This window comes from Sitophilus oryzae, unplaced genomic scaffold (assembly GCF_002938485.1).
Source record: "Sitophilus oryzae breed Bouriz unplaced genomic scaffold, Soryzae_2.0 scaffold_177_pilon_pilon, whole genome shotgun sequence".
NCBI lineage: Eukaryota > Metazoa > Arthropoda > Insecta > Coleoptera > Curculionidae > Sitophilus > Sitophilus oryzae.
Window position 1 is genome coordinate 9,071,307 of NW_022146479.1, and position 26,532 is coordinate 9,097,838.

General features: G+C 30.5%; 2 long non-coding RNA genes across 2 annotated transcripts in view; both read left to right on the forward strand.

The window, feature by feature from the left end:
* The first annotated feature begins 11,253 nt into the window (after positions 1-11,253).
* On the forward strand, positions 11,254-11,709 carry LOC115882201. The gene is made up of 3 exons (XR_004050163.1): positions 11,254-11,321; positions 11,407-11,502; positions 11,592-11,709. It is a non-coding gene; the product is annotated as an uncharacterized LOC115882201 (long non-coding RNA).
* A 102-nt stretch (positions 11,710-11,811) lies between these two features.
* LOC115882431 overlaps positions 11,812-26,532 on the forward strand; it is a 65,356-nt gene continuing 50,635 nt past the window's right edge. The window contains exons 1-2 of the long non-coding RNA XR_004050192.1: positions 11,812-11,906; positions 11,995-12,032. This is a non-coding gene — a long non-coding RNA (uncharacterized LOC115882431). The remainder of the gene's footprint in view (positions 11,907-11,994; positions 12,033-26,532) is intronic.

Consider the following 26,532-nt stretch of genomic DNA (forward strand, 5'->3'; position numbering starts at 1 on the left):
TTTCCATTGTACTTTATTAATAACAGTTATGAGATATTATTTTATTCCATATTATTAAATATTCTAATGTTTTCAATGACCTATTTTTTAGATTTATTTTTATTTTAAACACTTTAAAATGAAAAAACGTTTTTTTAATTCAAATTATATCATAAACCCAGTTTTTTTGAAAATGTGTCACAGCCTCTCTGTATTTGTGCCAATCGCTGAGACTTAATCATATAGCCAAGACATTCACCTAAAGATGTTATTCTTAGCTTCTATTTATATTTGACTGTGTATACACCTTACGCGATATTTCATAAAAAGTCAAATGGCTCACGATGCACTAATATTTGTTTAAATTAAATCCAAATATTAACACGCAATAGTTTTTTAACTGTTGTGGTGTGGGTGTTGTTTAGAAAATTTGATAACGGATTATCTCTCACTCAGTGGTTTTGGTTCTATTTTAACTTAATTCTCGTTTAATCACCGCATATTTGTTTATTTCACTTTACTATCCACACACTAGTAAATACGTTTCACATATCGTTGTTATTGTGACGCACAAATAAATTATTTTAATGTAAGATAAGAATTTTGAATCACACTATTATCGATTGTGATAGAATTAATATCTATAACTTGATAAATTTTAAAAAAAAGTTTAAAAAAATATTTTTGTTTAAATTTTTATGATATTAAAAATTAACTTTTAATTTACAAGTGCTCAATTTGATTACCTTCACTCTTCATCAGATATAATCTTAATATTCAGTAATAGGGTTAACTGGTGTAAAAATGAGATATGGTGTAAAAAATGCCATATTTAGGGGTTATAAATGAGACAATCAAATAAAACTAATGAAATCTTATCTTCAGTTATTTTTCTTCTTACGAACATTTAACAATAATTTTTAAAAGATCATCCCCATAGTTTGTTGAATCTTTAAAAAAATAATGAGTCAAAGGTATGACTAAATATGAGGAAACTTAATAGTTATATATTTTTAAATTTTAGTTACAACTCAAAATTAACAAAAAAAAATGCAAAAAAACAACAATTAAACAGAAAAATATACATTTCTCTGCTTAATTGCCATCGTTCTTGTCTCATAATTGACTGCATTTAATATATGTAAATGAAAGAAGGACCTTTAAACGTGTAGGACCTTTTAGTATATTTTATCTTTTGCAATTTTAGTTACAACTCAAAATTAACAAAAAAATGTAAAAAAACAGACAATTAATTTCTCTGTTTAAATGCCATCGTTCTAGTCTGATATTTACTCCATTTAATATAAATGAATGCAGGGCCTTTAAAGGTGCCTTTTGTGACTTTCTTATATTTAATCCAGTATTTCTTATTTTTAGACTTTTAATGGTAAATATTATGAAACACTCCTTTCTGCAAGCAGCCGTTTTTAGGGGTACTTTTAGTATATTTTATCTTTTGAAAATTTTTGTTGCCACCAAATACCTTTTTTTTAAATGGTGGTATCTAAGAAAGAAAAACTAAAAGTATTGAAAAATGTGTAATTTTTACACCACCTTTTTTTTTATCACACTACTTTTATTTGTAAGACATTGAATTAATCGTAAAACAACTAATTCAGCAAGGTAAAGTGAATCACAAAACTCGTCTTGTTACGCCAAAGGCTCGAACTGTGCGTTATAAAAATAACGAGCTCTATACTCAAACTGGGTGAGCGAACCCATGAAAAAATAAACCAAAAGAAAGCACACAAAATGGTCACATAAGTGTTACGAAACTTCTTCCTGATACTGATTCATTGGAAGTGAATCATCAAGGTACAAACACCAAGTGTTACGCTGGTATTTGTATCTCTGTTGCTCTCGTGGGTGGCTATACTCTAGGGTGAATGATTTACCTATGCTTTGTGTTTGTTCCAACAATTGGTAGTGACTTTGACATTCACCCGCTATTAGTAATAGGGCATCTTTATGAAATGCATGACTCTGCACACAAAAAAAACTACAAAATATAGATAAAAATATGTCTTCTATATTAAGAATTTAGACGGAATATAAAAAAGTCGTATAATAAATTATTAACTTTACGAGAAAAATAATATTATGCTAAATAAATTTAGTTTCACATTAAACAGACTATATGCATATCTATATCAGTCATTGGCACCAGCTTGTCTGGCTTGATGTAGGTTTTATTGAAACCGACTATTAATATAAAGATTGCATGTATGCTTGTTTGTTACATAATTCAAATAAAACAGCACTTTTATACCATTGTTGACTTTCAGTATTCTAGAAAAAGTATAAGTTTGCTTTAAATATTAGCTGTTTATGGATATTTAAAATATCAGCGTAAGCAAAGGGTAAGGGCATAAGTAAAGCGATGTAAAGAACATTTATTTATATATTTCTAAGATTAAAGTTGAATAAAAATTATAAAAACTGCAAAATATGTGGAAAATTGTATGTACTTGCTTCTGATCTATTTTTGATGAGGGTTAATATCTGTCCTGAGATTAATCCAATTAAAACCAAAAATTACTAATATATTGTATTATTCTAAACTTTTTAAATAGTTATAGGTAATAATAAATTATCTTGAAAATAACCCTACCATGGTTAAAATTTGTATACATCTAGTACCCTACTCGTAAGGGCGAAAATGACTACCATATATTTTCCTATTTTGTACCCTTTTATTAGCAAATAACAGTAGTTTTTTCAAAATCGGTAACTTGATCAAAATCGCCAATTTTTATGACCCTGTGTATGGAAAAAGTTGATTAACTCTCTATTAAGTTTTAATGATCTGCTGAATGAAAATGCGCGTCCAGTGCAAAGGTAAAGTGTTTTGGTGTATTGTGGTGAATTAATGTTTTGTTTTGTTCTAACACCAAAGGTTTCAACACTCAACTGTAATATTTTAAGTTGTTTCAACCAATATTTATGATTGTATTTGTTGAAGTGTTGAAGTTTAGTATAGATATTATTTTAAGCCCCTATGATAGAGTAATGAAATATTTTGAAAAGATTTACTGTTTTAAATCAATATTTTAAGCACTCGAAACACAAACGACGTGACTGAGATCAGAATTTATTTGTTGGCGCAATATTTATTTTTAAGTATATCATAATATTTGATAATATGGTATTTTCGCGAAATATGATCCTTAGACTGTATGTCGCCAGATAAGAATTTTCTGATATAGTTTTCAAGGTCCCTGAACCAGGTACAAACAGTGGCGTATAAAAATGTCATTTATTTATTAACTATATTATTGCTATCGATAATATAAATACAGATATCAAGCCCCATGTTTATTTTAGCCTTGTACAATATTGTGTAATGTACTTTACCAATTTGTTCTTGAAATTTAACGAAATACAACACTTTTCTAACAACAAAAGATATACTAACCAATGTATATTGATTTTTTTAACCAAACATATAAAGTCATAGTGTAATGTTCCATCGCAGTTTGATAAAAAAAGATAAACACGCATCGTCCAAGCATATACCTTTCAGAAAAAATACATCTAAAATGAAACCTAAAAATGTAAACAAAACAAAACTCAAAGGCCCTAACTTGTATCCTTCTTGTACCTAGAATGTAGAATGAGTGGAGATGTAGGATGAGGTTTCTTGCTTTATAACTCATCATACATGCGGATCTTCCTGTTGTAGCGGGGACAGGCTATCTTCCATTTTCCTCTGACAAGAACTGTTGTACTGAGTAGACATCTACCTCCTACGAGGGTATACAACTTTCCACGGTTGGGGTTTAGATTTCCATGCCCTTCACAGTGGAGGACCTTATCTCCGTCTCAGGTACCCTTGAGGTAGAGGCTGGAGGACCTGTCTCCATTTTCTCCACCTCTTTAATTTGGTCTCTCCTTAGACCTGATAATGTGTTGTTCCGGATCTATAATAGAGGATATATCTCTCTTTTTCTATTGCTTCCTTGGATTTGAAATCAATTTCAAATGTGAGGACCTGACCATGGCCTTTCTCCCTCGAGATTATGACTCGCCAACACATATTTACATTGAAGTTCTGACAAAGCTGGTGATACACCGCAAGGGTTAGTCGGTCGACTTGTACAGAACTCCGCATGTAGAAGTAAGGGAGACGAGAATACAACGGGTTGTCCCATACAACATAAAAAAATTCAGGGCTGTCACTGTAGTGTTCCAAAAAATTGGTAAATATTTAAATTTTCAATAATTTAAAGTATTGTACATTTTAGATTCGATGATGTCTCTAATTATAATATTTATCAACTGTTTTGTAACTGTGTTAATATATTAAGTGATGTCACCCTCAAGTGACATCTTTTAAGATCTTTGTTTACTTAAGCTGAGTTTAAACAAAATGCTAGTGACGTCTAATCGGTAATGTATCAGTACTTCTGATTAAGGTGAAATTTTTGCACAATACCTAGAAACGACAACCTGATGATTAAGGAAGGTTATTTTATATATGATAACTTAATTTGGACACATTTCAAAAAAAAATAATATTAGTCAGAGAAAAAAAATTGTAAACCACTAGAATATACATATATATCTTTTAACAAAGAAGATTTACATTGTATTTATTAGGTATAGTGGTTAAGATCTGAGAAAGTGTCCCTGCTGAAAAACATGCACGATAGACCCTGTATAAAAAGCATCAGGTGTGGACCCAATTCATTGGGGGCATCAACCTCTATAATGCTTTAAACCCTGATTTTGACTTTCAATTATCAGCACAGGCATAAATAAGGTTGGATGTTATGCATCCTATGAAAACCTTTAAGGGGATTTCTTTTCAGTCTGTTGATTCTGAAATTGAACTAATCAATTAATTAACTCTTGTGTCTATCTTATATTTACGCCTTAATTTTTTTTAATGCACATATAACAGTAATAATTTTTGTGTATAACTGTATACTGTTCTTGAAACGTTAATCTGATTATATAAATTTATTTGGTTTTATATTTAACAGGGGCACTACGATTAAAACTGAGAACCTTCGTGCGACAAGATTGCGATAACAATTAATTGCTCTAAAACATTTATATAAAAGTTTAAAAGGCGAAATGAAATCATTCAATTTAAAAAGAAAAACCTTGTCAAGGAAGTGATATCCCTGGAAAAGCTATGCGCTAATTATTAGATTGTCCTTGGCCTAGTTCAGATATATATTTTTCAACGACTTGGCTTGCGAAACAAAGCGACATTTTCGCTTGAAGATTGCAGAGAAAAAGCTGCTTATTGGATGTAGAAAAAACCGCCTTTTTCAGCACATAATAGGACTTCGTGATGGCCTTGACATTTCGGAAGATCTGCACGTACAAAAATGCTCTCAAACAGAAAAATTGTATGTATAACCTTTCTTTTCCTGCGATGATCCATGTAATATGTTACGTAGCACGCTTAGGTACCTACTAATAAGCATTCATATATTTTTATATATTATATTTTTTTGTATAGTTCAAATTTTAAAATAGTAATTGAAGTAATGTGTAATTAAGTATAAGACAATAACTTAAGATAAATACTCAATACAATAACTAAAACACTAGAGTGTTGACATATTTGTGATGATAATGAGCCATTTGTTGAAGAATGGAAAAAACAGGTTAAATCTAGTATTTGTTCTCAAGATTTATGCGCAATATGAAGATGCTTCTAAATACACAATTTACTTAATATAGACAATTACATTCTTAAGGAATAATATTTCATAATATTTATATTTCTGTAATAAGCTCTCAAGACTCTCAAGTGATTGAATGTAAGTAATTGAAAGACAAGTAAATTAATTATTAAAAACCTAGATAAATATATATGAATATATTTTCTTAAAAACAAAATAAATTACTGGCATACAGGGGGGCCAGTGTAAAAAAAAACAAAAAGAAAGGGTATTTAAAATATCTATGCCTATAGCTATAGTTTGATTTACTAATTTTTAATATGTACTTATTATTTTTCTTCTTATATTTTTCTTCTTCTGGACGAAGATGATATACACCCTATTTCTTTACTGCTTAGATATAACCTTTTTTTTGCTTGTGATATCTCATATATTTATTCTACCTGCATATTCCTTATCGTATAAAATTCAGTAAAGATTTTATAAATAATTAAAAGTAATACTAATTAGAGATGATAGATTATTTCTAAATATTATGTGCATATTTGTATATATATCGTTATGTGTATATTGTACTAGCGTGTACCAGCGACTTCGTTCACGTCGAATTAATCATTTGTAATGGTGATGATAAAGCAAAGCAAGAATTTCCATTAACATACAAACTGGATAAAATTTTCTCACATTTATGTCAGTATGATAAAAACAATATGGCGATATTATTATATAACTTGGTAATATTTGAGGGGTAGTTTCATCTCGTTGGAATTTGACTTTCGAAAAATCCGTTTGCCAAAAATAAGCTTTTTACGTCAAGCAGTTTAAGCAGAATCGTGGTTAAGAAATTACCCAACTTTTTCGAACATCCTGTACGATTTTTTAAAATATTTCAAAATATGTAAAAAACCAAATAAATTATGCTTGTCCAAACGTTTTCCCGAAAGACTAACCGTTTTTTAAATAACAAATATTGTAATATTTGAGGGGCGTTTTCACCCTCTTGGAATTTGAGATTCGAGAAACTCCTCCTTATCGAACCTCTACACCCCACAGTCAATCCGTTTGCCAAAAATCAGTTTTAAACGTTAAGCAGTTTAAGCAGAATCGTGATTACTCAACGGTCATATTTTATGAAACACCCTGTATAAATTTATAAAAAATCTTAAAATACGTAAAACAACAGAATAAAATAAACGTGTTTAAGAGTTTTTTCCGAAAAACTCACCGGTTTTTAAATAAAACATATTTTAATATTTGAGGGAGAGTTTCACCCCCTTAGAATTCGAGTTTCGAAAAATCTCTTCTTATCGAACCTCTACACCCTAAAGTCAATCTGTTTTCCAAAAATCAGCTTTCTACGTCTAGCGCTTTAAGCAGGATCGTGATTAATCAATGACCGGATTTTTCGAAACACCCTGTATACATTTTTAAAAAATCTTAAAATATGTAAAAAAATAAAACAAAATATACGTGTTTAAGCGTTTTTTCAGAAACTTGACCGTTTTTTAAATAAAAAATATTGTAATATTTGAGGGGTGGTTTCTTTCTTATCGAACCTCTACACCTTAGAATCAACCTGTATGCCAAAATTGAGCTTCTTACGTTGAGTGGTTTGAGCAGGATCGTGATTAATCAGTATGTCAGTCACTTAAGGATTTTATATATTAGTATAGAAGAATAGATTACTATTTTTGTAGACTGAAAAAGGAATACATAACATATGAACTAGAAATATCAGAACTATGCGCAAGCTCTTATATTGTGCAATTGATTGTTGAATTATAAAGTTTAACCAAAGTTTACTGAATAATATTCAACCAACTCTGGTTAAACATTATTTTTTCTATGAAGATGCTAAGTAATACAGTACCTATTATGCCAATTAATTGGAAACCCTAAAAAATATTAGCCACCTTTTGAAATGAAAGTGACTTAGAATCAATGCCTATACTTAAAATCAGCTGAAATATAAATGATATATTACCTTTTCTCATCAATAATAATGAATCGAAGTCAAAACAATGGGATCAAGGTTTTTTTTAATAAAACGATTATCTTTTAATAATAACAATTGATATTAATCATCGTTTACGTTCTGTTTTGATTTTGCAGAATGACTAATAAGTGAAAATTTACAAGGTTTGTTAATGCGCAAATCAATATAGGTTTTTAATTAGGTACTTTTTAAATATAGGGTTCAGTTAGGAACAGGTTCTTTTCGTAATATACATTCTCTCTCACTTTAAATAGTCGTTAGAAACAAGAGGGGAAATCCTAATTTATTGGGTCCTCTTTATATTCCGTCTGCACCATAACGCCTCTCATTTTTAAAGCATTCGAAGCTTGTTTTTTAAACTATTTTAATCGTTTTAGGTTACAATTATTTGTTTTATTATTAGATACGTTACTAAATAATCATGTGATACGTCACTGAATCATGTTATAATTTTAGTCATATTATATTTTAAAAATTATTGTGTGTTCTCCTCCTTTTTATTTGAATTTTTCTATTACGTTTTGGTATTTTAATAAATTTTCTTTGCAGTTTGTAATTATTTGTCATCGTTTTAGAGACAATTGATAATAAACTCATGATATATCACCGAATCTGTACTATTTCTGATTTCATAAGTAATTTCGGCAAATTATTTGCTAAAAGTAAAGTCATTTTGACACTTAAAATGAATTTCACTATAGTACGCGTTAAAATAATAAAATAGCGATGTTTATTTAAAATACGCTTAACCACAAAAATAATGATTTACAAACAACAATAATTAAAGACATCATGACACCATATTATTTAAATTTGACACGGCGCCTATGGTTTATTTTGTGTTAACTATATTATTCTTTAAGGCCCCCACACACTCTCAGTTTTATCGCTCAGGCAGCCTGTGCAAATCTGGTTTGTGCAGGTAGCTATATTAAAGAACTAAAGAAAATCTTTAAAAAAAATAAAATTTAGTAGTTAAACTGCACAAACTGGCCTGCCGAGACCCCCTGTGCTAAATAATTTACCGTCTGTGGAGGCCCTTAAATTTCATATTTTTTATAATAAGAATGAGTTTTTGTTATTTTCTGTGTCGGTTGGCAGTATTACAGGCAACATTATTGCGATTATGGTCCCTGAAAGCTACCAAAGGTACTTTGTTGGTGCTGTGAGTCCATGTCCGCAGCTTTCTCGGCGTCGACGTAGCGTTCACGACGGACCTAGACAGGTCGAAACCTGTCCTAACTCTTGTGATTGTTTTACTCCAACTTCGCAGGTGTTACGTACTACTTTTCATCTCTTTTCAGGCAGTGACCGCTCGATTGTGGTGGACCTTCTTTTTATATTCTCCAGCAAATGCAATTTTTTGACTGGCGTGGGTGTAGGACAAGGGTTAACTCCTCAAGGGAGATACCACACTCTGACCTTTATTTGACCTTCTCATTTTATAACTCTCAAAGAAATGTGAATTTAAACGCTGGTATTATTTCTAGCTGACACTTTCAAATTAAATGCATTTTTAGAAATTCATGAAAATAATATGTAGATAACAAAATATATTTTTTTATGTAAAAAAACCTTATTTGGGACTTCTGAAGACATATTTCTGGGTAGCTCTTCACTTAACACAAAAGGTTGCTTCCATAAGAAAAGAGATAACAACAAAAGCATAGGCAAGAAACCTTAAGCTTTTTTTGTTAGTTAAAAAATGTGTTCGAGTAAAGTAACTTAGGAACTTCCTTGATGAATTCTTAAACATGCTGTATAAATGTTTAGAAAAAAAATATATTAGGTCCCATTTTAGTTGCCCTAAAACATTACACTTAACTATTTATTGGCTGCGACCACAGATTTAAAGGCCGATATCGCATGGGCACGTAATAATTAGCGCTTAATTATAAATGCAATTTTGATGCATACGATTTTATATGAAATGCAAATGTGCACTACAATAAATATCGGCGAATTAAGTTCAATTTGCCCGGCAATTTATGAGCAGTTTAATAAATTGATTTTTTTCCTGAATTAAATTACGGCTCACAACCTGTGCATTCGGTGTGTAAATAATTCAGATTGCATAATTGTTTATGTCGGTGCGTAGTAAAATGGATTGCGACTGTCTTGTCTTATTTTTAAATATTTTGAAGAAGTAGTAGAGTTGTTTAAAAACTCCTGTTTTATTCGTTTTTAATTACTCAATATTTTGGCTCAACTTTTATTATTTGAATAAGATTTCTTAAAAATCTTAAAAACTCACATTATTTTTTTTCTTGGCTGGAAGCTGCATAATGCTGTTATTTAAATTAATCATCGTATATTTTCATTTATTTCAAATGGAAGGCTCTCTATTTTTTTTATGTAATACTAAAACATTTTTTTTTCCTATTACACCTTTTACTTTGTAATTCCTTTAATTAAAATCGGTTTTAAATAAGATTTTATTTTCCGAGAACAGAAATTTCTTATACTAGGTATTAAGTTTAATAATACCTTCGTTTTCTTTATAGAAAATGCAGCTGACAAACATTAAATATCTATTTTTTAACCCTGTATATTAACAGCATCGATTAATATTTTTTAGCAAATCCACTGACGTAAAAATATATACTATTGAATTTAAAACATTATAATTTTAGTGTGAAGTAACTTTTAATCGCCCTATATATTAATAAGCATTTTCTAAAATGCTGCTTGCCTACCATCGCCCGTTATATTTTGTAAAAAAATTAGTGAAAGTTTTGAGTTCTAAAGTTTTCTATTAGATGTTTAATATAAAAATAAAATATTCTCATATCACTCTGTATATAAATCTGTATTTTATGAATAATCGGAAATTTAGTCCGTATTACTCATTTTTTTTGTAAATTGAGTTCGGAGATATTTTTTGTTTAAAAAACATACCTCAAGAATTTGGCGTTACGTAGCTAACAAATAAAATCTTTTGGAGGTCAGATTTTAGTAGTTTTATCGACGTTGGTGGTGTACGAAGTTTTGTATTTAGTGGCTTATATGTGTTATATTTTGTTATATTATTATTAAAATGGTTTATTATAATCTACTACATGGATTAACCGACTGTTGAGGTTAGTTAGCTCTTAATTTAGGCATGTTTATTTCTCTCAGAATGAAAGATTTTGCTCAATAAGTTTGTGGAATATATTTAACGTATATGTTAGCTTGAATGTGTAATTTATGCTTTAATATTAGCCTTAAAAAGACGTTTTAGTGCTAATCTACTTCGTAAAATAACTACAACTACAACTAGGCAAGTTTTTTTTATTGCAGGGTAAAGTTCTTTATTTCTATTCAAAATATCCAATAGTTTAGCACCATTTAGACTCCACTTTAAGAAAGGTCTGTTGGGTTTTCGATGGGTTTGGTGACAAAGGTAGCACAATGATAAGACGATTAAAACCTTCTACCTGCCTTTGACATTAATGTGATAAAATAAAATATTCAACCCCAAAAGATATAAACCTTCTAAATTGTCAGGAAAATAAAAATAAGACGCAATTTGTGACAACACTAACAGAAACTATATTTTTTAATTAAAAATAATGGTTTATTTTGTAGCAATACTTGAATTACGGATATAAAAATATATGTAAAAATGTTTATTTATTTATTTTTGTTTGTTTTCAGTTGTAACATAGAATCTGTAAGCAATTTTGTGCATCCACAGCTACTTTCATAACTACTAACATACTGAGGTGAGTGATGTAAGTCTATTTCTTTAAACAATAAGTAACTTAGAATACTTAACTTGATATAACTGATAATTTATTTTATTTTTAGTGGTTGCATTTAAAATATTAGGACCTGTGTACCTGCATTCATAGCTGCAGATAGGTGAATCCACCAGTTACCTTAACTACCTACTAACATACCGAGGTGAGTGATACATGTCTATTTCTTTTTACAATAAACAAGTAACTTGGAATATTTAATTTGATATAACTGACAATTCACTTTATTTTCAGTACTTGCATTTAAAATGTTGGACTTGAAAAAAGGACTTGTGCATGTGCATCCACCACTTACATTCATAGCGGTTATGTTATGTGCATCCACAGCTACTATTATAACTAGTACTAACATACTGAGGTGAGTGATGTTTGTCTATTTCTTTAAAAAAAAATAAGTAACTTGGAATTTTTAATTTGATATAACCGACAATTTATTTTATTTTCAGTAGTTGTATGTAAAATATTAGGACTTTTGCATGTGCATCCTACATTCATGAATGCAGATATGTGCATCTACCAGCTATCTTCGTAACTATTCACACACTTAAGGTGAGTGATGCAGTTCTATTTCTTTTTAAAATAAAAAGTAACTTTAATAATTTCATTTGATATAACTGACGATATGTTTTATTTTCAGTTAGTTGTTACGACATCAGGTGCAGCTTAGATTCTGGGGTAAGTGATATTTTAATTACTGCATGCCTATTTGTTTTCGAATAAAAAATGTCTTGATAACTGTTCAATAAATTTTAGTTCAATAATTCGACCGTGGACATATTATTTATTTAATACCGCGGATACGTATGTGTCTATTGCTTAAACAAAGGTGCGCGGAGAATATGTTATCAAACGGCTATATTAGTTGACCTTGGGCTAGATATTATAGAAAATAAATCAGTAATGTACTATTAAGTTAAGTTCAAATGCTTTCGCGAACAAAGAACTATAAAGTCGCAGTAATGCGATCGCTTTAAAAATAAATATTGCAAAATTTCGTACTCTCTCTCGGCTAGATTGCTATACGGTCTTGTATGATTTCGAGTTTTGGAACGTTGCCATAGGAAGAAAGCAGTCCTGTATTAACTTTGACTGTCAAATGTTCCTCGATGACAAATAAATTTCGCCTTTATCGCTTCCAAACTTATTTATTTTATGCTTAATATACACAAGTTTTACACTTTTCGATTATACATACGCCAGTGGAATGCTTATAGTTTACAACGTCTTTGCAAGACGTATTTCGAATTCGTAATTTTATTTCGGACGTTCTGAGGACTTTGTAAAATGCGAACCGTAGTATTTTATCGATACTATCGTCGATCTTTTTATTATGCCATTGTATAATTTAATGTGTTTAGTATTTACAGGGTGTCCTTGGTTGAATTTTACCATTATTTGAAAATATATCAAATTCGGTTAGCTATGATTTATTTATTAATACTACAAAGTGATATGTGGTGATACAGAGTCACAGATGCGAAAGAACACCGAATTACGCGTTCAGGTTTCTGTGACCTTCAGAAAGAGTTCATAGACAATCCGCATCAATGTATAGTTTGTGTTATTATGTGTTTGGGTGAAAATATATATATATCTATATATATCTATATATAATATTTTTATACCTTATAAATAAACACATTTGTATCCCATTTTAAATAAGATATACAAATTACCAAAACTTAGAAATAACAGTTCAAAAGTTCAACAAAAATCCTACACCCGTTTTTAAAAAGAAACATATAACCACGCACTATGTCATTCCAGCAAGCGAATACGACACAGCATAGGTTTCCGGACTAAACGACTGGTGTATTTACACCACTCAATAGGCGTGTGGGGTTTGCCGAGCGGTTTCCGATGCAGTCGCTTTCTTTCGCAACTGTTATAGGTAATTTGTGACAGAGTAACAAAAATACTGACAAGAACATCTCAAATACATATTATATACAGGGTGTCCCAGAAATAAGTGCAAGTAATTTAACTGGTAGTATAGTTCAACCCCAGAAACACGCCTAGAGGTTTCTCGCGAAATTTTTTTTTTGAAAATTCGGAATTTTTTGAATTTTTTTTGGAAAATTTTTTAGTTTTTATTTAAAAAAAACAATTTCTTGATAATATGGCAACATACATATGTAGTAGATTAAATTTACAAGACAAAATTTTAGCAAAAATCATTTTTTTTTGAAAAATAACTCCGTTATTTTAGACTTATTTGAAAAACGATAAAGAGAATATATGTATGTTTCTTTTATCGAGATCTACGACCCCTTAAAATACTTGCACTTATTTCTGGGACATTCTGTATATATTAGTTTCGTTAAACTACACATTTCCAATGATTTGCAAACTGTTTTAAGGTTGTTGGCCTGTGTCTATAATTATTGGATTATTTTACAATTTTATTTCGATTAGTTTTTAATATGATAATATGACATATAAATTTCTATAGATATAAAAGCCCTGATTTGTACAAGGAACTGCCATGAGCTAATTCATAGTATCTTTTTTCAGATTTTTATTTCTTTATCTATGTTGACTTATAAAGACAAAAATAATTTATGAACTGCGAATAACAGTGGTGATGTACCAAAATCAATTGTCTTTTTATTATTCTGTCATACCTACTATTGTATAATTAAGTGCGTACCAATTCATTTTTATTTTTATTCCCACGGCCTTCAGAAACGTTATCAAAATTTTGATATGTGCTTTTTTCCTGGGACGATTTCACAAATTTGTTTATGTTTATGAAAAAAGCATTGTCAGCTTTTTATATTTTATCTGTCATCTCATAATTTTACTTAGATTAAATATATTAATAAACAAAGCTGTCATTAAAGAACCAATAAACAATGGTGATTTAGTGTTTTTATCAAATTCAATCTTTATATTTTTTGCTTATGTCTCTTAATTTTCTTTCGGTACCACCATTATCTACTTTTGTAAATCAGTTTAAATGATAGTTATTTATTATTTTACAACTGCAGCTGGACAGTATCATTGCGCTTAAGAATTCTTTTTACAGCCGATTATGGGTGAAAAAAACTGTTTAGAGAGTGGCCTACAGAGTTAAATTGTGTCATAAAACCAAATTGACTACGTCTAATGCGGGAAGAAATGAACAAAGGTTGACCTTGGCTGGTCCGGGAGACAGAGAGCAGGCAAAACAGAAAAAAAAAGAGGCACACCATGTTTTTAGCAGAATCTATCTAGCTGGTTATAAAAACGGAACACCAACCCTTGAGACGAACTACTGCGCCACATTTTGAGCTCGGTAAACAGCAGCCCGTTTTGTAATTTAGACCTTTTTTTGCCCTTCCAGGTCTTTTGTTAATGTTTGGCAAGTGTGCAACCGTCTTTGCTTCCAAAACTACGCGTTTTTCTCATGTAAAATAGGGACAATGTACCTGCTTTTCACGACTCAACTTGTCAGCTTCATGAAACCCAATATTTTTCTTATGAAAATACTGTATTGGGTGACCAAAATACTATCTCTGACTTTCTTTCGTTTATATCATTATTCTTTTATTTATATCTTTATCTTTGTATCTTCATCTGTTATCCAAAACACTGAGTTGGTTGTTAAATCACTCAATAGATCATCTTTTTCCCTAAATTATAAAGATTTATTTACCTTTATTTTATTTAAAGATTTCTAGATGAGGAATATCATCGATCGTTATTTCCAAGCCAACTGGACACGATTTTTTTTCGATCATACGGTATACGGTATGATATTATATACTGTTCTACTCCCAGAATTTTCTGTAGATATCTATTATATTTTATGATATCAAGTCATTTATGTATTCTTAAATAGATATTTATTTATTTAACACTTTTTTCTGTTCATTTTGCTTATATATAGGTCAAAACAAATGTTTATGGCTTTTAATAAATTTAGAAATTGTCAGGGTTTTTTAATATTTATTATCAAATTATTATTTAAAATCTAATTGAGGTAACTAACTATTATTATGTTGTCTAAATTTGATCTAATAATATCACGCGGCTGTCTATCTTTACTCTGCACATTACGTTATCCTATGTATATATATAACAGGTACCACATGTGGTACTATATAATCAAAACAAGCATTAAAACGGAGACTGTTAAGGATTTAAGATGCCGTCTGTCCCGTTTACTAAACTTGCCCTGAGTAGGCTTCGGTTCCAAGAAATGGCCACAAAGTTCTTGGAGATGGGCTGTAAAAACCAGACACGATGGCTTGCTAAAGCAAAGACACACAACACACACACACATACGCTCTTGCAGGCACGCACACCTGATACGTAAGGACCTTTCCAGTGGCGTTACAAAAAAAAACCCTACAATTTTTCTTTAAAAATACAACCTTATTCTTTTAAATCTCGATTTAAAGCATATTTACTTAATCACCTCTTATTAATTAATTAATAGAATTAAAGAATATATTAGTGATTCTCTCTCTACTCTATAACTGCGATATAATATTTTAGTTATTTTTTATATAGTTATAGTTGTCATCAATAAATCTGTTTAAAATTGAATTTCAACTGAATTGTGTTATTATATTATTTAGTTTTTCTTGCTGCACATTATTTTTTTTGCGTCTTCAAATCAAAGCTTTTTTTATTAAAATATATCAACTCTTTCAAATTATGTTACTCCTTTCAAGCAAAAACTACAGTCTTTCAAAAAGAAGAACAAAACCCAGGTCAAAACAATCCAAACTAATTCGTGCTGTGTGCAGGTAGACAAACTGAGTTTTTTTTTCATTTTCTGATGGAGATAAATTTGTTACGCCACTGTACACCTTTTCACGTCAGGTCTTTGCTATAGCATGCATTTTATTTTATTTGTGTAGGTACATAAATTGCCAATTTTGTATACAGAGTGTTCCTTTTAAATTCAATTTAACCCGAAGGGTTACAGTGCTTCAAAGGAGCACGAATTACTCGAGTGACAGAATTAAAACTCGTTTATAAATTAATAAATATGACAAAATCGAGCCCAGTGTTCCGCTTTGGACTTTGAGGAACCGATATTTTACCGGTTCGGGCTGAACCAAAGAACCTGTTTGATTTAGAAGCAGCAGGTCCTTTTTTAGGGTGAAATAATTGAAAAACCAGCAACATATTATTAGATAATCAGATAGCTGAAATTAAAAACTTTCTCTTGCTGCTCCAGCTTTCAGAGTGGTCTTTGAACTTTAAAATTGGTTTATTTTTAAATTGGGTATACAGGATAGGTGTCTGTTGTGTATTGTAGTGACTTGTCTGTTTGGTTTTATTACTAGGGAAAATTATCATTAATTTTTTAGACTTAAACTGCAATTTTGATTCTGTTTTTCAATAATGAAATAAATAGAATACTTTGACATAAAATACTTGGCCATTACAGTGACTATGCAAAACTATTCATTCTTATTACTAAATCCCGCAAATGCGGGATCCCTCTATGATTTCGCGGGATCGAATTTGCGGGATTTACCGTGCTGGATCTGCGGGATCGACACCAGGGGATTCCCCTTACGGCTTGGCCATTGAAAATAAGTGAAACAAACAGGTTAGTTGTTAGATTTCTTTCTGGTGTGCGTAAGGGAAGAAAAGCGTTTAACTAGTACTTGTGTGGACAATTTCATCAAATAAGCTGTCGGACATAATTATCGGGACAAGCAAAATTTTAGGGTAAATTTAAAGTTGAATATCTCTTGAACTAAAAAAGATTTTGGGATGGGGTTGGGCAAGGTTTTAGATGCATCTATTGTGATTAAGATACTATGTGGTTTTCGAAAATATATTTAGCGAATTCTCGTATACAGGGTGTTTTATAAGAGTGTGAAAATTTCGTCAAGAATCTTTTTTACAAAAAATTATTTATTATATTATTAATTATTTTTAAAAAATCGAAATTTTTACCAAGTACGACTAATCTGTATTGAAATTAGAAAAAACGATTTGATCGGGTTTTTATTTTTTTTTATGTTAAGGAAAATACGACGTTTTTTCGAAAAATATGCATTTGAAGTCATACGATGGTCCTAAATGGTACAAAAAGCTTTGTGCATTCTGCATATACCAAAAAATTATTAATATAGAGTGTATCTAAAAGCAGATAACTAACACAAGTTGAAAAAGATCTTCAACATCAGAATAATATTTTTATTTATAAAATAAGTAGATAAATTATAATAAAATTTAAGTTTATTTAATATTAAATATATTTTTTGAACACCCTGTATACATCGGTCCAAATTTCTGTATAGCTAGAAGATACACGCTGTATCAGTATATTGTGGACCTATATGCAAAATGTACAATGCCTTTTGTACCATTTAGGACCAAATGTATTATTTAGGACTATAAATGCATATTTTTCGAAAAAAAACTCGTATTAATCTTAAAACAAAAAATTGAAAAAAAACACCAAATTGTTTTTTCTAATTTCAATACAGATTAGTCGTACATAGTTAAAATTTTGATTTTTCAAAAATTGTAAATTTGCGGTAAAAAAAATCTTGATCAAATTTGTACACTATTATAAAACACCCTGTATACGAGAATTCGCTAAATATATTTTCGAAAACCACATAGCATCTTAATCACAGTAGATGCGTCTAAAACCTGGTCCAAACCGCATCCCAAAATCAAAGAGAGAAAAGAATCCCGCAATTTTGCGGATACGCGGGATTGATTGCTTTAATCCCGCGGGTTTGCGGGATTGAGATTTTGGTGCGGGATTGCATTCCCTAGGCAGACCTTTAAAAACCCCATTTACGACTTCGTGAAATATATAGGTACACTGAAATTTATTTTTTTAATTGAAAAAATATTTTAAATTTTCTGTACTTCGAATTGAGGCAAAACAAATACTCAGCTAGTTTTGTTTCAGTTCAGATTTTATTAACCCTGCAAAAGTAGTTTTTTGTTTAATTTTTTTTTCGATTTTCTATACAAAACAAAGGGCATACGTTCACAAAGACGAGAGTTGGAAAATTGTTTTGATTTCTTAAAACCGGTTTTGTTTTAAATGTAAACCGAGCCTAATTTTTAAATCCGATTATACGTGACAGTCTGTACATCGTGTCAGAGCCTAACGGATTTTTTTAATTCGGATTTTACATTGAATTTTAAATTTCAATGCTATCGGACGTATTGATGAAAGTTTTTATTAGCGGGGTATTACCGAACACAAAAACCTGTATATATACTTACTTACCGAGGGATTTGTGTATTTTTGCTTGTTTTCATCTCGATTTAATGGGATTTTTCTATATATACTGTTCGCTTTGAATATATTGGCGTATACATAAAAAAGATACATCGTTGAACAATGGAATTTTCGCCGGTTTGATAGCTGATAAAGCGAAATTATTACAAAAACAAATAGTAGCGCGTTAATTTTAATTGTTAATTTAATAGTTGCGCGGCTGGTTTATTAAATTTTGCTTTATTATTATTTTTTACGGCAATGGAACCCAAACAACAACAGTATACAATTTACATAAACGTTATAAAAGAAAGACGGTTCAATAACGTATATCCATTTCACTTTGTGAAAAGTAACAGCACGTAGTTTGTGAATCATTTTTAGATGATTCACTAGAATGCAATATGCGGGTAGTAATAAAGACAGCTTATATTTTACCAGGAAACGATCTGTATACTATGTATTTAACGTATTTTAATTTTTACCTGCATTTTTATTCCGTTAAAACAAAAATCTAAATATATTTATTATGTTTATGCTCCATATTTATTAAAAATGAATGTCACACACAATATTTTCCTAAATATTGTAGTACACAGTTATCGTCATCTACACTTTAAAAAGAGAATGTGAGATCATTTAAACATTTTTACTTGATATCAAGTTAAAAACTTATTTAAAAAGTCTTTCTTTAGTATTTTGGTGTGTTTATTATCACTAACACAAAAATCTATTATTTTAATATAATAGTTAGTCGTTTAAAACTTCTCTGTAAGCTCCCCTATACAGGGTGATTTTTAAATAAGCGTAAATATTTCTCCGGTTATATGGACCCCAGAAACACGTAAATTTTTAAAATTTTTGGTTAAAAAATATTGTACTTTGATAATATGGCAAGATAGATAGTATATTAAAGTTAGAGGAACAAAAAAAACAGTGGTTCTCAGAATTTAAGAAAAACATTATTATTTAATTAGCTATTTAGGACTTATTTGAAAAAGGGTAAAGAGAAATTATGTTTTAAGACTCGCACTCAGGGGCGGATAGAGGAATTTATTTTAGGGGGGGGGCCAAATAAAAAGTAATATAGAATATGCTTTTTAGGGTGCCATTTTTTACCCAAAAGGCTAATATTTAACCCAATTTATAGGTTTTAGGGGGGGGGCGGGCCCCATGTCCCTCCCCACCGTATCCGCCACTGCTCGCACCCTATATTTTTTTTTTAAAGTTCCTATTTTCATTAAAAAAAAATAATTTTTATTGATATTGCTTTTGAAAACCTTTACTTCCCAATCAGGCAAACTGCACCATCAGTGAACAAAAATTAGCTAGTTCCAAAAGTACCGGGAAAACCACGAATCCCGCTTCCTTAGAGGCTTTGTACCGAAAAACAGCTCCGGTTCCGGTAACCCTATTGTCAGTATTTCCAAAACTAAAGTCTATTAGTATACTATAATGATAAATTAATTTGAACGCATTGTTTCTAAGATTTAATCTAAATAAATTTTTCTTGGCGGCAGGACTAGCGTTCCAGTTGAGTAAAACATCTTGCCGGTACGTTAGTCACGGCGAAAATTGTAAAAATGCTCCGACCAAGCAAACAACAACGGTCATCGGCAATTGCACTGAAAAAAGCGCTTTCCTATTTGGCATCAATATAAAATCTACCTGGAGATCTGACCATGGTCGGTGACTCATCTTAATCGGCCAGACGAATGGTAGACATAGGCAGACCAGTGGCCAGTGACTCACGATCGACGTTGCCAATAATTAGTTGGATTATTAATTAGCGCAACTCTTTGCCAGCGAACCGCCAAAAATCGGTGTCGTTGACTGTTGCGCCATCATCACGGTTCAGCACTCGCGATTCGCGATTCTGCTCAGAAAAAATCGCACGGGTAGTCCGGATTTTTTTCATAATTTCAGATAAATTTGGCAACTTCTCGCGGAGAAGATCGGACCAAATGGTCAAGGATAACGTTGTATCTATGCATCTAACGCATATTTAAAATACGATACAAGAGAGATGTTAATATCTCTACCTGATTTTCTATGTTCTTTTCAGCTAATAATAAAACGTTGTCAAGATATTTTAACTATGAGCGTCCACTAATTGCAAGAAGCGTGATTGATGATTTTTTGACCGTGAGATATGTCTCCCCCTCCCCTAATCTCATGTGATATTTATCAAATATATACCTCTATACGAGGTGAGTCTTAAATAAGTGGAAATATTTTCAGGGATGGTAGATCTCGATAAAAGAAACATATTTTCTCTTTACCGTTTTTCAAATAAATCCAAAACAACCGAGTTATTCTACTTTGAAAATTTCCAAAAAAAAATATTTTTTGCTAAAATTTTGAAAACCACTGGATCTTTTTTGGAATTTCTTTCTTGTAAATTTAATCTACTACCTATGTTGCTATATTATCAACAAATTATGTTTTTAATTAACTAAAAACTAAAAAATTTTCCAATTTTCTTTTCAAAACTTCCAAATTTTCAAATTTTTCCTCATAATTGCGTTTCTTGGGTCGAAATATACTACCCCTAAAAATATTTGCACTTATTAAAGACTCACCCTGTATAATATATCTCTCCAATAGTTTAGAACGTAACAGATTTTCCTACATTAAAAAATATTTTAAAAAATGCCAGAAAAATAAAAAGCATATTTTTCAAATTATTTACTTTCTCTCTTAAAGATTTTTATCTTTAATCTCAATATACTAATTCCGTCAATTAATTTTTAATAAGGTATTTAATAAATTGAATTCTTCATAATAAGTTAATCAGTTCTATAAATAGTTATTCAAGTAATCTGTATAATGTGAATCTGCTATACAAGGCAGAAAAAATGTGTTTTCTTTGGGAATAAATTTAGGCTTGAATCTTTCAAAGATTCCCCAGGCTATTCCTTGGCAAATTCTATTAAAACCTTTTAGGTTTATTTAAGGAGTAAATGATTTAATTAAGATATCCAATAAAGGGGAACAATTAACGTGTGGCTTTGACTTTTAATTTTGTACCTGACTGATCACAACTGAATCCCTAATTAATGTGAACTAAGTGTTACTAATTTAATTAAAGGTGGTAGTCGTCTTTTGTCATGTGCAGATAAAAAGAAATAATCCTCACAAAGTCTGTTTGTTTAACGCAAATCAGATTTCTAATGGGTGTATTAGATATTATTAATTTACTTATAGCAAAAAAAGTCATAGTGATGAAACAAAATAATATAAACTATCGTTTAATATGTTTGTGTTGAAATAGATTTTGTTTATTTAACGGTGCAAAAATTCCTGGATTTTTTATTGCCTTTTATTATCTTTTTAGGTCACGCTATTTTTCTCTTGATTTTGTCATTTTACACTATAAAACTGGGAAATGTTACGGCTTTATAGTTATATTACCGAAATAAAATATTCCTCCGTATCCAGCGATTTGCAATTCAAAAAGGAACGACATCCGTCATTTGGTGGTGAAACTAGGAATAACAGAGTGAATTGCGGTAATTTATCAGAAAACTCGCTATATTGCGGGTAAATTGAAATTTGCATATAGGTAATCTTCAGAAAGATATTGCAGTCCGTATTTTATCTTCTTTTTTTTTCGAAAATTGAGTGGGACTATATTTTATTTTGTTTTATCGGGGAGTTTTATTTTCTATTATGACGTAGAAAGTATATTTCAGGTCATATATTTTGTTTTAAATTATATTTTGAAAATATTTAATTTGGAAAGTTATTTTTCTTATGTAATCTAATAAATTTTATTTTTAAATGAAATAAGATCACCCTCTAATTGATAAGAACACTATGCGGAAAACACCTCAAAGCTGGTCAAGGTGGTCTGGCCTAACTTTGCCTCATCTCGCCTAACTTTGTCTCATCTTGCCTAACTTTGTCTCGTTTCGGCTTGTCTCAGGTTGTCTCGGCGTGTATTGGTCTATTTTAATTACAAAAAAACATGAAATTTGGTATTTTTTCATACATTTTCATGCCAAAGCAAATGGCGATAGTGTAAAACTTCGTAACAGTTCTAAAAGTGTACCTTCTAGTAGGGTAGAGGGTAGTTTCTCACAACTCTTTTTTATATTAATTGATACAGTAATTTTACACCCTGTATGTATATCTCTCCTTTTTCGACAATAAAGACAAACTACCTGTTTAAAATATCTATGGATATAGGGTAACTCTTACATAAGGGCAAATATTTCCAGGGCTGGTACTTAAAACATTAAAACAAATGTTTTTTCCTTAAATTTTGATTGAAGTTTTTTTTACACCATGTATTTATACAGGGTGCTACAATTTCGAGGTACGAGCATTAGTATCTCGGTAACCGTAATAGATACGAACATGGTTAAATTGGGGCAAAGTTGCGCTCTGGGATGTTCACCAAGATTCCATCAAAAAAGTTTAAAAAATGTTAAGGATTGCTGAGTTTTTTGGAAAAAACGGATTTGTTTGAAAATCAATTTTAATTTTTCCTGTCGTTACTTTTTAGAAAATAAAAAAACTAATTGCACATTCTCATAGCCACTTTATTAGGGCTATCTGATAGTATTTTTAGATTTTCAAATTAGCTGATAATTTGTGAGATACAGAGGCCGACTTAATTTTTTTAAATACGGACCTGCATTTTTTATGCCAGTTTTTGAAAGAACTCGGTCTCTTGAGTACAATGATATGCCACACTTGATACTTTCTTTTGTTTCGGACATTTGAACACAATTTATTTAAACTAATTTCAAGTCCGGCTCTGTTTTTTTTTAAATATTAATATCTATTCATCGTTACAATATTGATAAGCCTTCAAACTTAACAATTACGTGGCTTAAAACATTGAATACGGAAAATCAAATGCAATAAAAAATAATATAAAATAAATAATATAAATATAATATAATATAAACAATCAAATCATTTACCCGAAAAATGTATTATATTTATATTATTTATTTTATATTATTTTTTTATTTTATTGTATTTGATTTTCCGTATTCAATGTTTTATCTCACGTCATTGTTAAGTTTTAAAGCTTTTCAATATTGTAACAATAAATAGATTAAATATTAAAAAAAAACAGAGCCGTACTTGAAATTAGCTTAAATAAATTGTGTTTAAATGACCGAAACAAAAAAAAATAAGTGTGGCATTGTACTCAGGAGACCGAATTCTTTCAAAATCTGAAATAAAAAATGCAGGTCCGTATTTAAAAAAATCAAGTTGGCCTCTGTATCCCACAAATTATCAGATAATTTAAAAATCTAAAATGCTATCAGATAGCCCTAATAAAGTGGGTATGAGAATGTGTAATTAGTTTTTTGATCTTCTAAAAAGTAATGACAGGAAAAAATAAAATTGTTTTTGAAAAAAATCCGTTTTTCCCAAAAAACTCAGCAATCCTTGAAATTTTTAAAACTTTCTTGATGGCATCTTGGTGAACATCCCAAGACGGGGCAGCTTTGCCCCAATTTAACTTCGTATCTATTACGGTTTCCGAGATACCAATGCGCGTACCTCGAATTTGTAGCACCCTGTATATTTCTAAATAACCTTGTTTGTTAAATCCATGAAAAAAATCTGTTTTTATTTTTCAAAGTACGTTAGTTCATTGCATAACTTTTGGCGCTGTGGCCTTTAATGACTGTTTTTAAATTACTCTCTTAAACTGCGGTGGAGGCTAATAAGGGTTTTTTGGTACGTCCATGCTTCGACATATCCACCAGTCAATTTAAGCCCGTTGCCTCTGAGTAATTAGCGATCTAGTCAAAAGATGGGAGAAAGGATTAGCAAAGGGGTTGGTTCGAAATTGTTACGTCACCGTGTTCGGTTGAAGGGATCGCGGTATTCCAGTCGGCTCATAAAAATTTCGAAACTTATTCATCAGCTAATCGCTGTCAAAATAAGATACTTGCTGGGATACTACCACTGGATTTTATGAAGTATCTATGAGATATTTTTGGTTCTAACGTTCTTTTTTCAGCTAATTTGTTTTAATCATTAGAAATTTAATAAAAAATGGTTAGCAAACCTTTGAAAACTATTCCTTTTATCATAAAAATAAATATGTTAAATAAACAAAGCCCCATTTTCAAATTGAAATCAAAACGAGCGTGCACTTTAACAAAAACGTGCGTAAAAGCATAATTTTTGTATGGCCCAGTGCGAAAAACCTCTGTTAAAATGAAATAATAGATGCTGCGTATTAATTGGCCATGAATATTTACAATGGACAGTGTCGAAAACGGACTTTTACGTGTATGAAAATAAATATTTTTTGTACTCGATATTTTTATGAGCGATTTAGTAACAGCGGACCTGGAAAATGGCGCGTTTGCTTTTTTATTTCCCGTTTTAAAATTGTTCCACTGGCATTAAAGTGGAGATTTGTATAATTCTATCGATTTTTTCATTCGCTACGGAAAATAAGGAAAAAAGTTAAAGAGATTAGCTACACGAGAGCCTCAACAAAGAAATGGTTGAAGTAAGTTACTTTGGGACACGACTGGGCTGCTTGCCGTCCAGTCAAGCGGAAATATCAGTTTTTTACGGGCTCGGCGATAAAATTCATAAAACTGGCACCATTATACGTAATTTTTCTTGATTTTGACGACCCAAACAGAAAACCGTGGATGTTCGAAAGCAAAACAAACTTTAGGTCTTTATTTTTTTGTTGGTTTTGAGTGGAGAAATATTTTTGAACTTATATCTATACGAAAGATAGTTTTAGTCGTAGAAATATTCCTGTAGCGAAGATTGAAATTTCACTCACAGGAATTTAAGAATTCCTGCTTTTGATAGGAAAAATTAATTGTAAATATTAATTACTAATTCAGAATTTATAACTGGCAAGAAGATTGCTTTGTCTAGTGGTTTGCTATAATATAATACCAAATAATTCGATTAAAAAACAAGCGGCATCAAAAACGGCTGGGAAATGACAATCGGTAATAATTTTGACGAGGTCAAGCCCTAGACGCCAATTACTTGATCCGTACTCTTTATTCTTTAATGAGTGTCGTAATAATTTATTTTTATATTGAGTAATAATTATTTCTATATGGTGTAGTGTAATTCGGAATAAATATTTTTTTTGGAAATATATTTGTGTCTGGAAACACATTGTTCTATCCTTATTTAATCTTTCTACTCGTAAAATGACGTCTAGAGATTGACCTGGCTAAAATTACTACCGATTGTCATTTCCCCATTTTTTTTTCGAATCTATTTGTTTGTAGAAAAAAATCGTATTTGGTACCTAACTCAAATGTAATTTCCAAAAGCTGAAAAGCCGGTCTATGTTATGCAATAAATTTTATTTTCTTCAAGTAAATTTACCGCACTCATTTTTTTTGTAAACAAGCATTGAAAGCTGTGGAAGCCAAAAAGTATGCCCCACATCTCATTTTTCAGCCATTTGGGAATTATTAAGCCCCCTACTATAAAAAAATACAATTAGGAATGAGTCTAACCAAAGATTTCGATATTAGTGAATACTTTGAACTCCATAAATTATGTAGAATAAAAAACCTGAATTTTCTACATAGAAAAGGTACAGAATACATAATAGTATGCACTATTTATTTCCTAAATATATCGCCACTTCATAAAACCTGGACGATGATTTTCCTAGCTCATTTTTCCTTAGGTTTTATGCCTTCTGCAGGCAAATTTTCTGACAAAACAACTTTTATGACTTGACAAATAAAACGCATTATGTAAAACCTTGCCGAAATGTTTTGACACGATTTAGCCATATAAAGTTTATGACCAGCTCGTGAAAAATTGGCGTAATAACTGGAGAAAAAAGAGGGTCCATCTGCATAAGTGTTGTTTTTCGTTTTTCTTGGGTTTCCGGATGCCCCCCAAAGTAAATCACCAAGTCGGAGGAAAATATAGTTTCACTTTTCCCGATAAAAGTATTTGATGTGTGGTCAAGAGCCACGAACAAGGATGGGTAAATGTGAAAAT